A 13,494-nucleotide genomic window follows, 5' to 3' on the forward strand; every position below is an offset into this window, starting at 1 on the left:
CACACACACACACACACACACACATAACCTATTGAAAGGCACTAAATTTGTTCAACCACAAGCAGACAGAAACCGGAGGGGAGCCAACACATGAAAGAAAGAAATTTGCACTAGGTGAATTCCATGTTTTTGTAGCTTTTTATCCGAGGGCAGGCCCCAGTCAGTGTTGTACCTGTTGGCTACAACCTGGATGAGAACCTTTGCTCTTACCGTTTGAGGAATTAAAGGACAGAGTTCAGGTAACTACAGTTGGGAAGTGAGGAGAAAGCATCCCAGAAAAGAGTCACAGATGGTAGCCCCAAATGCTGGTACAGATTCTGTCCAAATCTCTCCGAATGCTGCATGTGCAGGGCAGGTTCCAAGCAGCCCAACTAAGGCTAAAAGAACTGACGAAAGATTTCAGCTGCTGCCTACCCAGGGGGAAACTGAATTTAGAGTTTGTTTGGTCAAGTTAACTGATTTTTTTAAAAGTCATTACTGTTCTGAGGAACATAATAGAACCAAGGGTCTCTTCAAGTCTCATTCATGATGTTCAAGATGTAACCTAAAATTACTAGAAAAAAACAAATTTTAAAGCAAACAGGAAAGGGACTTCCCTGGAGGTCCAGTGGTTAAGACGCCATGCTTCCACTGTATGGGGTGTGGGTTCAATCCCTGGTCGGGGAACTAAGCTCCACATGCCTCAGCGTGGCCAAAAAAACCCAAACAAAAACAAAAACAAAAAACAGAAAATATGACTCAAACTCAAGAGGAAAGGCACAATAGAGATCTATCCACAAAATGACCCCTTATTTCCTTTAAGGGTATAAAGGAAAATATGCTTGTAATAAACGAATAAATAGGAAATACCAGCCACAACACAGAAACCACAAAGAAGAGAAGTAAAACTATTAATCAGATTAGCTAAATCCACACCAACACCTTTCTCTGCAGCCATGTGAGTTGTGCTTTTCACTGGAGCCAGTTACATAGTTCTAATATCGACTTCAATGACTGTTTTGTGTTTTTTCTTTTTGGAGCACCTTCCAAGTGCCAGGTCCCAAGCTGGGAGCAAAAATACAACATAAAATATTAAATCCTGATCCCAAAGACCAGATATTTTCATCTGATGACATCTGTATAGACGACTTGTCACTTCTCATGTCCTCCTTTCTATTTCAGGTCTTAAATTGGAAGAAGAGATTGAAGTCCTGTCATGGGCTCTTCCCAGCTTCCAGATCACTCCTGATGGAACCATTTGCCCACATAAAGCACACATGAATGAGGCACAGGCTGTCGGGTTTAATACACCTCTACATTCTCCTTCCACAGCAAAAGCATCCTCCCCTGCTGATTAGACAGATAAGATCTATAAAAAACTCTGGGTACAGACGTCAAAGAGAGTCAATGGGGAGGCACCTGCCATTATAACACCTCTTTATACCGTTCCATTAATGCGTGTTTTGCTTTTTCAAAACCTGTCAGGAAAAAGGTTCTCAAACTTGGCTACAAAGTTGGAATCACCTGGAGATGCTGGGAACTTATATTAAGATCACAGAGCATGACTACTATATGTCCACCAGAGTGGCCTTTTTTTTTTTAAAGACAGAAAATACCAGCGGTTGGCAAGAATTCTTATAAACTGAGTGGGAATATAAATTGGTACAGTCACTTTAAAAAACTGCTCAAGCAATATCTTCTAAAGCTGAACCTATGATGCCCTATAATCTAGCAATTTCATTCCTAGGAATATACTCACCAGAAATTTCTATATACATTTACCAAAAGGCATTTACAAGAATGTTGACAGCACTATTTGTAATAATCCCAAAGTGTAAACTATCCAAAATGCCCACCAACAGTAGTTTGGAAAAAAAATTATGGTGCACTCACCCGATGGAACATAGTCCAGCAGCGTGGATGAGTAATACACAATTACACTTGACAATCTGGATCTCTCACATTGTTAACCAAAATAAGCCAAACACAAAAATGCATACTACATGATTCCATTTATGTAAAATTCAACGACAGGCAAAAGGAATCTCTGTTGTTATCAATCAGAATTGTGGTTTTGGAGTCGGGGTGACTGGGAAGGGACTGAAGAAGGGCTTCTGAAGTGCTGATAATATTCAGGTTTTTGAGCAGGATATGGCTTACCTGGGAAGTTCGATCTGTGAAAATTCATTCACTTAGGATGTGGGTACTTTTCTGTGTTTGTTTTACCTTAATAAACCATTAAAATGTTTAAAATACGGGGTTCCATCTCAAGAGATTCCGGTTTAGTTGGTCTGGGGTGCAGCCATGCATTGAAATTTTTAAAAAGCTCCCCAGGTGGGTCTAATATGCATCCGAGAACCACTGTGTTAGAACCTGGCAACCCTCTTGACTATTTATTTCTTGGAGCAGAAAGTGCTGCTGCTTCTCCAGAAAGGTTAAAGCAGGATGTTTTCTGTGGAACACTAGTAGCTCCAGAGGAGGTTAACAGGTGTTACATGGAAAAAGGGTTCCGTGGTGAAATAAACAATTTTTAAATTTTTAATGATTAACTCTTTTTGAACACGTACTACATTCCTGGAGCTAAGCTAGCTGCTTTATCTACACTATCTCATTTAATCCCACAATAAGCCTATGAGAAAGGTACTATTAATCCTCATTTTACAGAAGAGTAAACTAAAAGTTCAGTGAGGTTAAGTAATTGCCCAAGGTCACACAGCCAGTAAGTGACAGGGTTAGGATTCAAATCCACATTGACCTTGACACTGAAGGCCATGCTCTGAACCACTGCCCTGATTTGCCTCTCCAGGAAGCACTTGTCTGCAGGACTTAACAGAGCTTCCACTTGGCTAATGTGAGCTGTGGGTTGTCAAGACAGGAACATGGGAGGCAACACTTCCCAAAATGGTCTCCTTGCCTCCATCTCTTACCTTCCAACCCACAATCCACACCACTGGCAGAGTTTTCATTCTGCACCCAAGTCTGATCCTGTATTTCCCTTGTAGGGAAGCCTATAATGTCTCCCCAGTGCCTGTAAAGTCTAAACTTCTTAGCCTCAGAGACCAGACCATCCAGTATCTGGCCTTGACATGTTTAGCTTTACCTCTGGTCGTCCTAACCTCCCTCCCACCCTCCCCAAGTCCACTAAACACTCAATTTTTCAGCTACACTTAATAGGTCTGGTGGATTCACACGCCACAATGGTACCCACCATTGGCTGAGACTCTGCTATGTGTCAGGTACTGCCCATAAATTAACTGTAATCCCCACAAGGAGCCTTTAAAAACAGGTCTCATTATCTCCAGTACACAGAGTAGGAAATGGAGGCTCACCTTGACATGCCCAAAGTCACAACTAGTGAGTGGCAGAACTAGAATTTGAACACAGATTTAGATTTCTCCTCTACAAAGCCCATGGAGTTTTCTCTCTGCCTCACTTACCACCTCACCTTCATTCATGCTGTCCCATGCAGTGGCAGTACCCTTCTTTCCCTCCACCTGGCAAGCTTTTCCTTGTTCTTTGAGAGCTAGCCCAAGTGCTGTAATGATAATATCTATCATCTCTTAAGTGCTTTCCAGGCACCGTGCTCAGCACTTGACTTGCCTCGTCTCATTTACACAATATTGTCTCCATGCTCCTTTCATTCCCTCCGAATTGTTCTTTATCTGCCTTGTGCCAAACGGGTTTCTCTCTCCTCTTTAGTTCCAAAGCATTTGACCACATCTCTGTTGTGGCTCTCAACTAGTAATTGTTAGTTTCAGATCTGCCTCTTCCATTGAACTAGATGCTCTCGAAAGACAAGGAATAGATGTTATTCAACTTTTCATCCCACCCTAGAGTCACCCAGCATGTGGTAGATTTTCAATAAATGGAAGAGGGTAGACAGGAGGGTGGGAGACCAAGAGACTGAAATTCACTGACATTATTCCATCAGTTGTATCATAGGGAGTGGTCCTCTGACTTGGAGCCAGAGCTATAGAATCAAACCAGACAAAATAGACCTGGCTGTTGGAGGAACGTGGGGGCCAGACCCAGGATGTACCTTACCTGGCCCCTGCCTTGCCATCCATGAAAGGATGAGTTAGGACCGTCTCTGGCTCCACAGTCTTTTTTCAACTCTGCACGCTTTGCAATTGGCTCCAGAGATCCTGGCTTAGAAGCTTTGCTGTAAAATGATGGTTAGTTTCATCCCACAGCACTGTTTCAGATATTCTCAGCTGCTCCTTGTCGCATGTTGTTCTTAAGGTATTGCAGTGAATGAAGAGCTATCCAAGACAGGTAGCCCAAAGAAAATGCATAGCTAAGGCGTGGCTCCCGCGGGTGGGAAGATCAGGTGGTCATAACCCCTTTCTAAATGGATCTATTCTTTTTGAGTAGGAGGCCCTTTTACAAGACACAGACATCTTTGATGCTTACTCATTCATTGAACGCCCATTCTGTGCACCCAGTCTACAGTGGGCACTGTTCAGAGCACGCATCCTTGTAACCCCTGGAGTAACCACCAATTCATGCCACCCACATCCAACTTCTATGAGCTCCAAGGTTGTGGATTTTTAAAGCCAGCCTTCTGTTCCTTTGCTCTCACTGTTTCTGGACTAACATACACGTTTGTCCAGGTACGAGCGATTGGTCATCAGCACCAGCTGCAAACTCAGCTGGGTTTCTGCACAGCCTCCCTCAAACAAACCTCATTAGTAAACACGGAAACTACCAAAAAGTCTATTTCAGAATTACTTCTCCCTTCCTAGCTGCCCATCTCTTCTGCTGCCACCACTAGGGGTAAGCAGCATGATTTTTCTGCTTCTAACAAGTCATTTTCTTCTGAGGATTTCAAGTATCCCCACTCCCACCGGGACATAGTGTATGCTGTACTTTACAAATTCGTTTATGATAGTCATGAAGAGTTTATCGAACAGAACTTAGCTTACACATTTCTCTAGCACAGCTTTGTTCTTATTTTATTTGCCCACTTGTCTGCTTCCTTCAGGAGACAGGGACCAACCTAAGGGAAGGAGCTGGTTTAATTTAATTTTATGTCTCTAATTCCAAGCATCAAGCCAAGTAAAATGCAGTTCTTGAATATTTAATAATCTTTATGTAGCCACGGTCTAAAGGGTCATAAAATCTGAAATATTGCGGAACTTGACCTAGAAACATTCTTTCTATTTTATTCCTATCTGACTGGCAAAAATTAAAGTTACTCAGTGATGGAGAACGGGTTGGGGCAATAGGCATTCACACACATGGTCGAGGGAATAGAAATTGGTTTTCGGGACTTCTCTGGCGGTCCAGTGGTTAAGATGCCGCGCTTCCACTGCAGGGGGCATGGGTTTGATCCCTGGTCAGGGAACTAAGATCTTGCATGCCGTGCCAAGAAAAAAAAAAAGAAAAATGAAATTGGTTTGGCCTCTTGGGAGGACAGTTTGACAATGTCATAGTTCAAACTGCAGGGAATTTTCCTTACAGATAAAATCATACCAGTGTACAAAGATACATGCTGTGTAAGCAAGGATGTCATAGCATCATACAGTTGTAGTAGGAAAAAAAACAAAATAATCTTCACTGCCAGCAAGGGACTAGAAAACAAATTATGGTAAATTTTTATTACGGGAATATCATGTAGCCTTTAGGACTGAGGTATATCTATATGTGTTGACATATGCTAAGATAAATTAGCTGAAAAGGGAAGTTTCAGAAAAGGGTTGTACAGATGTGTTAAAAAGAAAAAAGGATAAACATGTAAATGCATGTGGATTTGTATATGCATAAGAAATTTATGGAAAGACATAAAACATTCAGGGATTTCTTCTGGGGAAAAAGAAATGAGTGGATGATGATTGGGGAAATTTCCCTTTCCATTTCCCACATTTCTGTACGGTTTGAATTTTAATAATGAGTTTGTCTTCTTTTTATAATTAAAAAGCATAAAATACAGCAATAAGAAAACAAAAGCTTGATTTCATACGTTAAAAAAAAAGTGAAATTCTGGAGAAACTCTTCCCTGTTTCTTAATAAGGCAACAGGCAATGACTCTAAAGCGTTTTTTCTCTGCCCAGTTCATGGGGGGGGGGGGGGGCGATGATGACTACAGAGTTCCCGAAAGGAATCTGGGGACAGGAAAAGTCACCAAGAAGACCCAAGAGCCCTGAAGAAAGTAAGTGTGAGAATGTGTGCCTTCTACTTGCTCTTGGATGACAGGAAATAAAGCCAGTTCTGACTGAGACTCTGAAACATTCTGGAAGCCAAGAAATTCTGAGAACTCGCCAGGCTGGCATGGACACTGGGGTCTGTAACCAGCGCCAAGAAGCAAAGGTTAGGAATGCCTAGGTAAGTAATAGACATAAGTAACCAGGGTGAACAAAACAACAGACCCAGTCCTCTGGGATGTAAGTGACACAGGGCTCTGCTCGCCTATCCCCTCTGCTCTGAAGCTACGACTCCCAGGGACTGACTTCACTGACACTAATGTAATAATTATTGTTGGTATGTATCGAGTACATCCCATGTGCCAGACACAGGCTAAATAATCATAGCCTCTCATACGATTATTATTCCTATTTTACACACTGGTAAATTGAGGCTCAGCAAAGTTAGCAAATAGCTTCTCAAGGTTACAGTAAGTGGCAGAGGCAGGGATCCAACTGAGATCTGACTCCAGAGCCAGCCAAGGTCACTGCTAGCCTTTCCCCCATGTGGGGAAGAACTAGAGAAAGGCACTCCCTCAGGGCAGGGACAGCTTACGAAGTGCAACAGCATTTTTTGCCCAAAGTCAGACAGCATCATGATTAAGTTAAAGGACTTGGAAGCTAGATGTCCTGATTCAAATCCTGACTCCACCACTTACTGGCTATGTGACAAGGGCAAGTCATTGAACCTCACTTTCCTCAGCCGTAAAATCAGGGTCGTGGTAAGGTCACCTCTTAGAGTTGCTAGGAGGACTAAAAGTTAAATAGTGCTTGGCTCATAATAAGTACTAATTGTTAACCATTATTATTAATATTAAGAAAAAGATGGGGCTTCCCTGGTGGCGCAGTGGTTGAGAGTCCGCCTGCCGATGCAGGGGACGTGGGTTCGTGCCCCGGTCCGGGAAGATCCCACGTGCCGCGGTGCGGCTGGGCCCGTGAGCCATGGCCGCTGAGCCTGTGCATCCGGAGCTTGTGCTCCGCAACGGGAGAGGCCCCAACAGTGAGAGGCCCGCGTACCGCAAACAAAAAAAAAAAAAAGAAAAAGATGCCCTTCCTTCCAGGTAGATGCAACCCTGCAGGGTACAGAGCTAGGCAAGCGGCGCGGGCTAGCTTTAGGTCCCTCCCTCAGCCGTGTGCCATCAGGCTAAACACAATGCTACAACTTTACACCGGGCCTCCTGAGCAATTAACTTCCACGTGCTGCCAGCTCTTCCTCTTGGCTTCCCCTCTGCCAGCCTGGCTGTGAACCAGAATCACCTGGCACACTTTTTAAAAATACAGACGCCCAGGGTCCCACCTTGGCCGGTTCTGACTCAGGTAAGCTGGGCTAGGGCCAAGGGATCTATCTGTGTGTTTAACAAGCCCCAGGTGACCAGGTGACCCAGGAATAGTGTGTCCCCCGACACACGTTTCTGGAAGTGCTAGAAGCCCCTCACACCTGTTCTGGCTGTTTCCGTTGCTCCTTGCGGGCAAGCAGCCTTTCCTTCAGGCTTGGTCCCAGGTCTGGGCACACAGAGAAGGGGAGCAGTAAGTCTGGTCCCCTGCAAACCAGCCTGCAGAGCAGACGGCTGGGCGAACAGGCGCGACAGGCTGAATTTGCTTGAGTGGGTGATACCAGGGACCCCTCACCTGTAGACTTGGGCTTCCCCAGACCTTTGCTCCCCAAAGTGCAGTTCACAGACCAGCAGAATGGCTCCCCCTGGGAGCTCATTATAAATGCAGATGCTCAGGCCCCAGACCTAATGCATCAGATTCTGCATTTTACAGAAACCCAAAGGCTGTGAGCAAGTTTGAGGGCTGTGCTCAAGATTCCTTCCCCCGTCAGAATAAGTTCTAATCCCTGCGCACCTCTAACCTGTCCAAACACCCTTTGGGGCCACTCTTTTCTTTCAAACTCCCAGAGAGCCCTGGAAAAGCAGCCTGGTCCTTTCAATAGCCCAGATATAGGCTCAGCAGGAGCCTGGGGCTCACGATGAACCTTTGCTTTAATGAATTATTTCAAAGCTCACATGAAAATAAACCTTCCCACTAAATTGAAAAAGAGACAACAACTCTGGCCTCTATGATTCTGGGGCGTAAAACATTCCCTTCTTTTGTATAGAGTCGTGACCCCTACTTCCCTGGCCAAAGCCATCCAAAGACATCAAATGCTCAAAGAAAACAAGCCATGTCTTCCTATTGGCCAAGCTTCAAGTTATCAGGCAGATTTCACACTGGAGCTTGACCTCATTAATCCAAGGCCTATCACATTGCTGTAAATGTCAGTGGAAAAATAGCCATTCAGTGGGTTTCCTTCATTCCACCAGAAAGGGAAAAAAACAGGAAGCTGACAGCAGCTGCGCCCCAGCTTGGCAGATCCCAAGGGCCCAGCCGACAGGGCGTTCCTTATGAGCACCTACATTCCCCTGCCCCAGCCTGCTTGTCCAGAGAAAGGTGGGTCCTGCGTCTATATGAGCAAAATGCAGCGGTGATTGTAGCAACAGTGCTGATAATTCGGGCCCCCTAGCACCTGCTCTGGAAGGAAAAGAGCTTGGTCTGGATTTCTTTGGCCTGAATGACCAGTTGGCTGTTCATCATTCAAGTTCATCTGAATCGCTTCTGTCCATTCAAACTGTCCTGCAAGCCAAACCTCTGGGACTCCAAGGGACATAAGGCCTTCCAAGTACTCATTCATCCCTTTAATGCATATTGGTTGTCTCCTGTGTGCCGGCCATCGTGCTGGGCAACTGGGGACACAGGGCTGAATGAATCAGACACAGTCACTGACCTTAGGGGCCTCATGTCCAGTGTAAGCTTTCTCCATTTCGGCACTATTGACATTTGGGATGGGACAATTCTCTGTTCTGGGGGGCTGCCCTGGGCACTGTAGGATATCTTGCAGCCTTCCTGGCCTTGACCCACCAGATGCCAGTAGCTCCCCGCCCCCTCTGCACTTTCCCACTTGTGACAACCAAAAATGTCTCCAGACATTGCCAAACTGCCCCCAGTTGAGAACCACTGGCCTAGTGCGGGGGAGACAGAGTAAAAGGATAATGACCAGAGATAGCCATATAATCGCAATTATGCTAAGAGCCATGGAGGGAAATTTTGTGGATACGATACCAATATATTTATGATGTGGAAGTCAATTTCATGCGTGATTACATCCCTTATGACAACTCTGAATTGTATATATATACACATACATGTATATGTGTGAGTGTGTGTGTGTGTGAGTGTGTGTGTGATCTGTATTTCCAGTTGAAGAAATTGAGGTGCAAGGAAGTGAAGAAACTGGCCAACACCCAAAAGCTAGTGAAAGGCAGAGGCAGGATTTGAACCCGTGGCCCTGAACTTTGCCTCCTGTAGAAAAGGAAATTCAAGCCTTTGTTTTGATGTCTTCTGTAAACAGGTAGGGTGTGTGGTCACGTGATGCTCTAACCAGCCATCCTAAAAGACTCGTTCCTTCCTGGGGTCACCGTGGAGCGCTACTGCCACCTGCTACATCAATCAAGCTGCAGACTGCCTGCGTCAAGGCACGTCCGTGGGGCCTAGCGGGCCAAGGAAGGAAGCCCTGAATTCTGAGACATCCAAGAACAGCTCCCCGTCGCCAAGTGCCTGCACGCAGGGCCTTCCCAAACATCAGGGCTGGGAGAGGATGGGGCAGTCCCCAGGTACCCGGAGCGCACCCCACTGTGATCCATCGCCAAGATGCCTACAGCCCAGCATCCAGGGCTACTACCAGACATTCTGCAGTCAGCTTTAGGTATTTACCAAGGGCATGCGCGAGGTGGTACACATAGCACAGAGCAACTTCGGAGACCTCTAGACATGAGTTCCTGTCACTTATAAGCTGAGTGCCCTTTAGCAAACCACCTCATCCTCTGTGCCTCAGTTTCCCCTTCTGTTCAGTGGGGACAAATGCACCTACTTCAATAAATCAGTATGAGGATTCGATGGCAATACGAGCAGAGACCTTGGTCAGTGACCAGCATCCAGAAAAGTACTTATGGTACTATGGTACCTTATTATGGTCGAGGGAACGAGATCGTGACGCCTCCTCCACCCACATCCCCTTTCCTTCAGTGAGAAACGTCCCAGGAAGAGAGAAACAGGCGCAGAAGTAGCAAAAGCATCTCTGGAAGAAGGAGGGGACCTCTGTGCTTTCCAGGTAGAAGGAAGAGGAAAGGACAGTTCATGTACCGGCAAACGTGCACAGACCAGCCCTTCCTCGCCTGCAGAAGTTATTCCAGACTGCGATCAGACATCTCCGTTAGCTGCAGGGGGCCTGCTTTGGGTGAGCAAGCGTTTAATCATTTGGGACCCCTTGGCAGGATGGCCTTGCTCCCTGGCCTTGCCTCCTGCCCCTCCCTAAGTCACACCCTACGGGGACGGTGCTCCGGCTGTAACTCCTGCTCACTGCTCTCCGAGACACCCAGCACTTTTAAGCCTCTGTGCCTTTGCACAAGCTGTTCTCTTGGCTCAGGCTGCCCACCCCCCTACTAGCCACCACCTGGAAATCTGTCTCTGAAGGGCTCAAATGTGCCCCTACTGCAAAACTTGCCCACCTGCAATTGGTCACTGCAGACTAACAATAATAGCAGCCAACATTTGCAAGCACTGATTAATATCTAGAAGGCGCTGAGCTGAGGTTTTTGCCCATGTGGTCTCACTTTTCTCCTCACATCACCACCCTAGAGGTAATGCATCTGTCCATTGCCACCCAGCTACAAGGTGGCCGATTCAGGAATGAGACCTGGGTTCGTTAGCCGAGCCCACCTGTTCATCCGTCCCTCGACTCTTCATTCCCCTTCTTGCCAGTGAAGCTGGGTCCTCACTGTCACCTTTTGCCCCTAGATTGAGAAGCCTGAGAGCTGCCTGATTCATCTTGAAATCCCTCACTAAGCACAATAGCTAGAATGCAGTAAACATCTGTTGAACGAATCAACAAATCCTGCAAAACGGCAGCCAGATGAGAAAAGCTAAATGACAGACTTCCTAGAGACAGGCCCGTGCTGGACTTGAACTCCCAGAAATCAGCAGCACCCCTTCCAGGCTAAGGGGCTTTCCCTGTCCTGTTAGCTAGAGGCAGAAGAGTTCTGACATCCCCCAGATTCGGGGGGTGGGGGAGTGAGGGTGAGAGGGGGGAACCTGTGAGAGCCCAATGCAAAGGAGGAAATGGTGGTGATGGTGATGATAATCATGTCCTGCATTCCTGCCCATACCAGGTGCTGCACGAAGCACTTCCTGTGCAACACGGGCTCACAGAATCCTCACAACCCCACAGAGCAGGCATTACTATTATACCCATTTTACAGATGAGAAAACGAGTGAGAGAGAGTAAATAATTTACCCAGGTCACAGAGCTTTCAAGTAGAGACCTGTAATTTGAACTAGGCCTATCTGACTCCCTTGCTCTTCAAACTTTGTGGCTTTCTGTAGGAGGCAAGCTTGTCCAAGTCCTCCTTAAAACCCAGTGTCTAGGATGTACTCAGGAAAAAGAAGGTCATCCTAGCCTCTGCTGGAAGCATGCCACTTGGGACCCACTGTACACCAAGTGCTTCAAGTCCTGGGTGCAGGTGGCATGGGGGTGGGGGTGGCTAGATTGGCAGAGGGGTCAAGGTTGGGTGAGGTTCCTGATGGTCCAAACACAGCACAGGAATCCAGGTATGTGCCTTCCGCGATCCATAAAGCCATTCTGGCTGCAGTCTCTGTTGGTTAGAGAATGTTGACGCTGGGTATGGAGCAGGTTTTGAGAAGAACCTGGGGCCCTAGTTTCCAAAGAGTCCAAATGAATTCTGCAGAAGGTTACTGCCTTGGGGAAAAACCCTCCTTTCTGCGTCAGCATCCTCTTAGCCCTGTGGCTCAGGCTCCCGAACAGACTTAACAGCTGGATTAGAAACGTAACCTCCACTCCAGCATCAATTACCAAAGAGAACGAAGTCTGAGCATGCACTGGGTCTTGCCTGCCATGTCCCTCCATGCCAGGAAAGATTCAGAGGGCGCAAGGATGCAAGGAGCCCCAACCCAGAGCCCGCCAATGAACGGCACGGAGGGAGGAGACCAAAAGAGGGCTGAGCGGGATCAAGTGGTCTTCCTGAAGGAAGACATTCAGAGGCTGGCAAGAGCTGGGACCAGGAGAGGGGTCAGGAAGGTTCCAGGGAGGGGGACGCTGTTGGGTAGACTCCAGTTCACAGCAGAGTACGAAGTTGAAGGTCCAAAGTGTCTGGTTGACATCTTGCCTCCAACATCCTGGCGGCAGGTGGGAGATGAGGGGCTGGGAGGCTGTGTGGGAAAGTCCGGGAGCAGGCTGAGAGCTGAAAGGTCTCACCAGCGCCCACCAGCCGCCCGCAAGCTGCCTCTTTATGACAGAGCGGAGGGAGGAAGATGTGGAAACTCCCCCAGCCCCTGCAGAACCACCCACCAGGGCTCTACTTCAGCTCCTGCCTAAAAAGAGACACGCCCCACTGCAAAGCGTTCTGAGAGGCGCTGGTATTAACAGAGGAGCGCTCCCGCTGCCGAGCTCCGCTGCACCCAGCACCTCACACGGTCCTCTCCCCATCCTCCCACGGCCTGATTAGCCCCGTTTCCTAGAGGCAACTGAGGCTCCGAGGCCAAGGGCCTCGCTCTCGGGCAGAGAGCTAGTCACTGGCTGAGCTAAGAAGCTTTATGGCCAGTCTCGAAGGAGGCCTCCCTGATGGAGGGTTTTCCTCCGGTGCTTCACCAGACACGGGCAATGGCAGGGCCCACAGGGAAGTACCCCCGCTGGCCGAAGTGGCTAACGGCAGGCCCCTTCCGGGGGCGCCCTGCGGGCAAGGGCGCCTGATACCTCGGGGGTCCGGGTCCTCTACAGAGGGCGATTCAGAGGCGGCACCTGGTGCCCGGGGCCGCTGAGAGCTGGTGGGCGCTTCTGACAGTGAGAACAGGGACCCATTATGTGGAATCCAGTCACATGGGCGCGCAAGCAGCTCGGTTTTCGGTTCTGAGAAGCGCTTATGGAGCCGCGTCTCTCTCCTCGGGCTCCAGAGATGCCCGGGAGCACCGGGTCTCGGGTTTTTCGCGCCGCCCTCCCGGGAGGGCCAGATTCAGAGCTCCAATTATCCGCCCAAGGCTGGGAGCTGCATCATCAGCATCTCCCGCTAAGCCGGTCCGGACTGGAGAAGAAGGAGGCGGGGAGTCGGCCTCAGGGAAGGAGGCGGGCAGAGAACGCCCCCCCACCCCTGGCTCTCCACTCGGGACAGTCTGGACAGTTCAGTCTGGGCGCTCCCGGTGACCTTGGGGAGACCCCTCTGCGTGACCTCTCCGGGGAGGGCTGCACAGTTTCTGCCCATCCTAGGCGCTCGGGGGCGCTCCT

The 13,494-nt window shown here is 48.0% G+C and overlaps 1 protein-coding gene across 3 annotated transcripts in view; it reads right to left on the bottom strand.

The window, feature by feature from the left end:
* Window positions 1–13,494, bottom strand: part of PPP1R16B (protein phosphatase 1 regulatory subunit 16B) — a 135,221-nt gene that overhangs the window by 88,609 nt on the left and 33,118 nt on the right. The gene's annotated exons all lie outside the window — the stretch shown is intronic.

The sequence above is a fragment of the Orcinus orca genome, chromosome 16, assembly GCF_937001465.1.
Source record: "Orcinus orca chromosome 16, mOrcOrc1.1, whole genome shotgun sequence".
Taxonomy (NCBI): Eukaryota; Metazoa; Chordata; class Mammalia; order Artiodactyla; family Delphinidae; genus Orcinus; species Orcinus orca.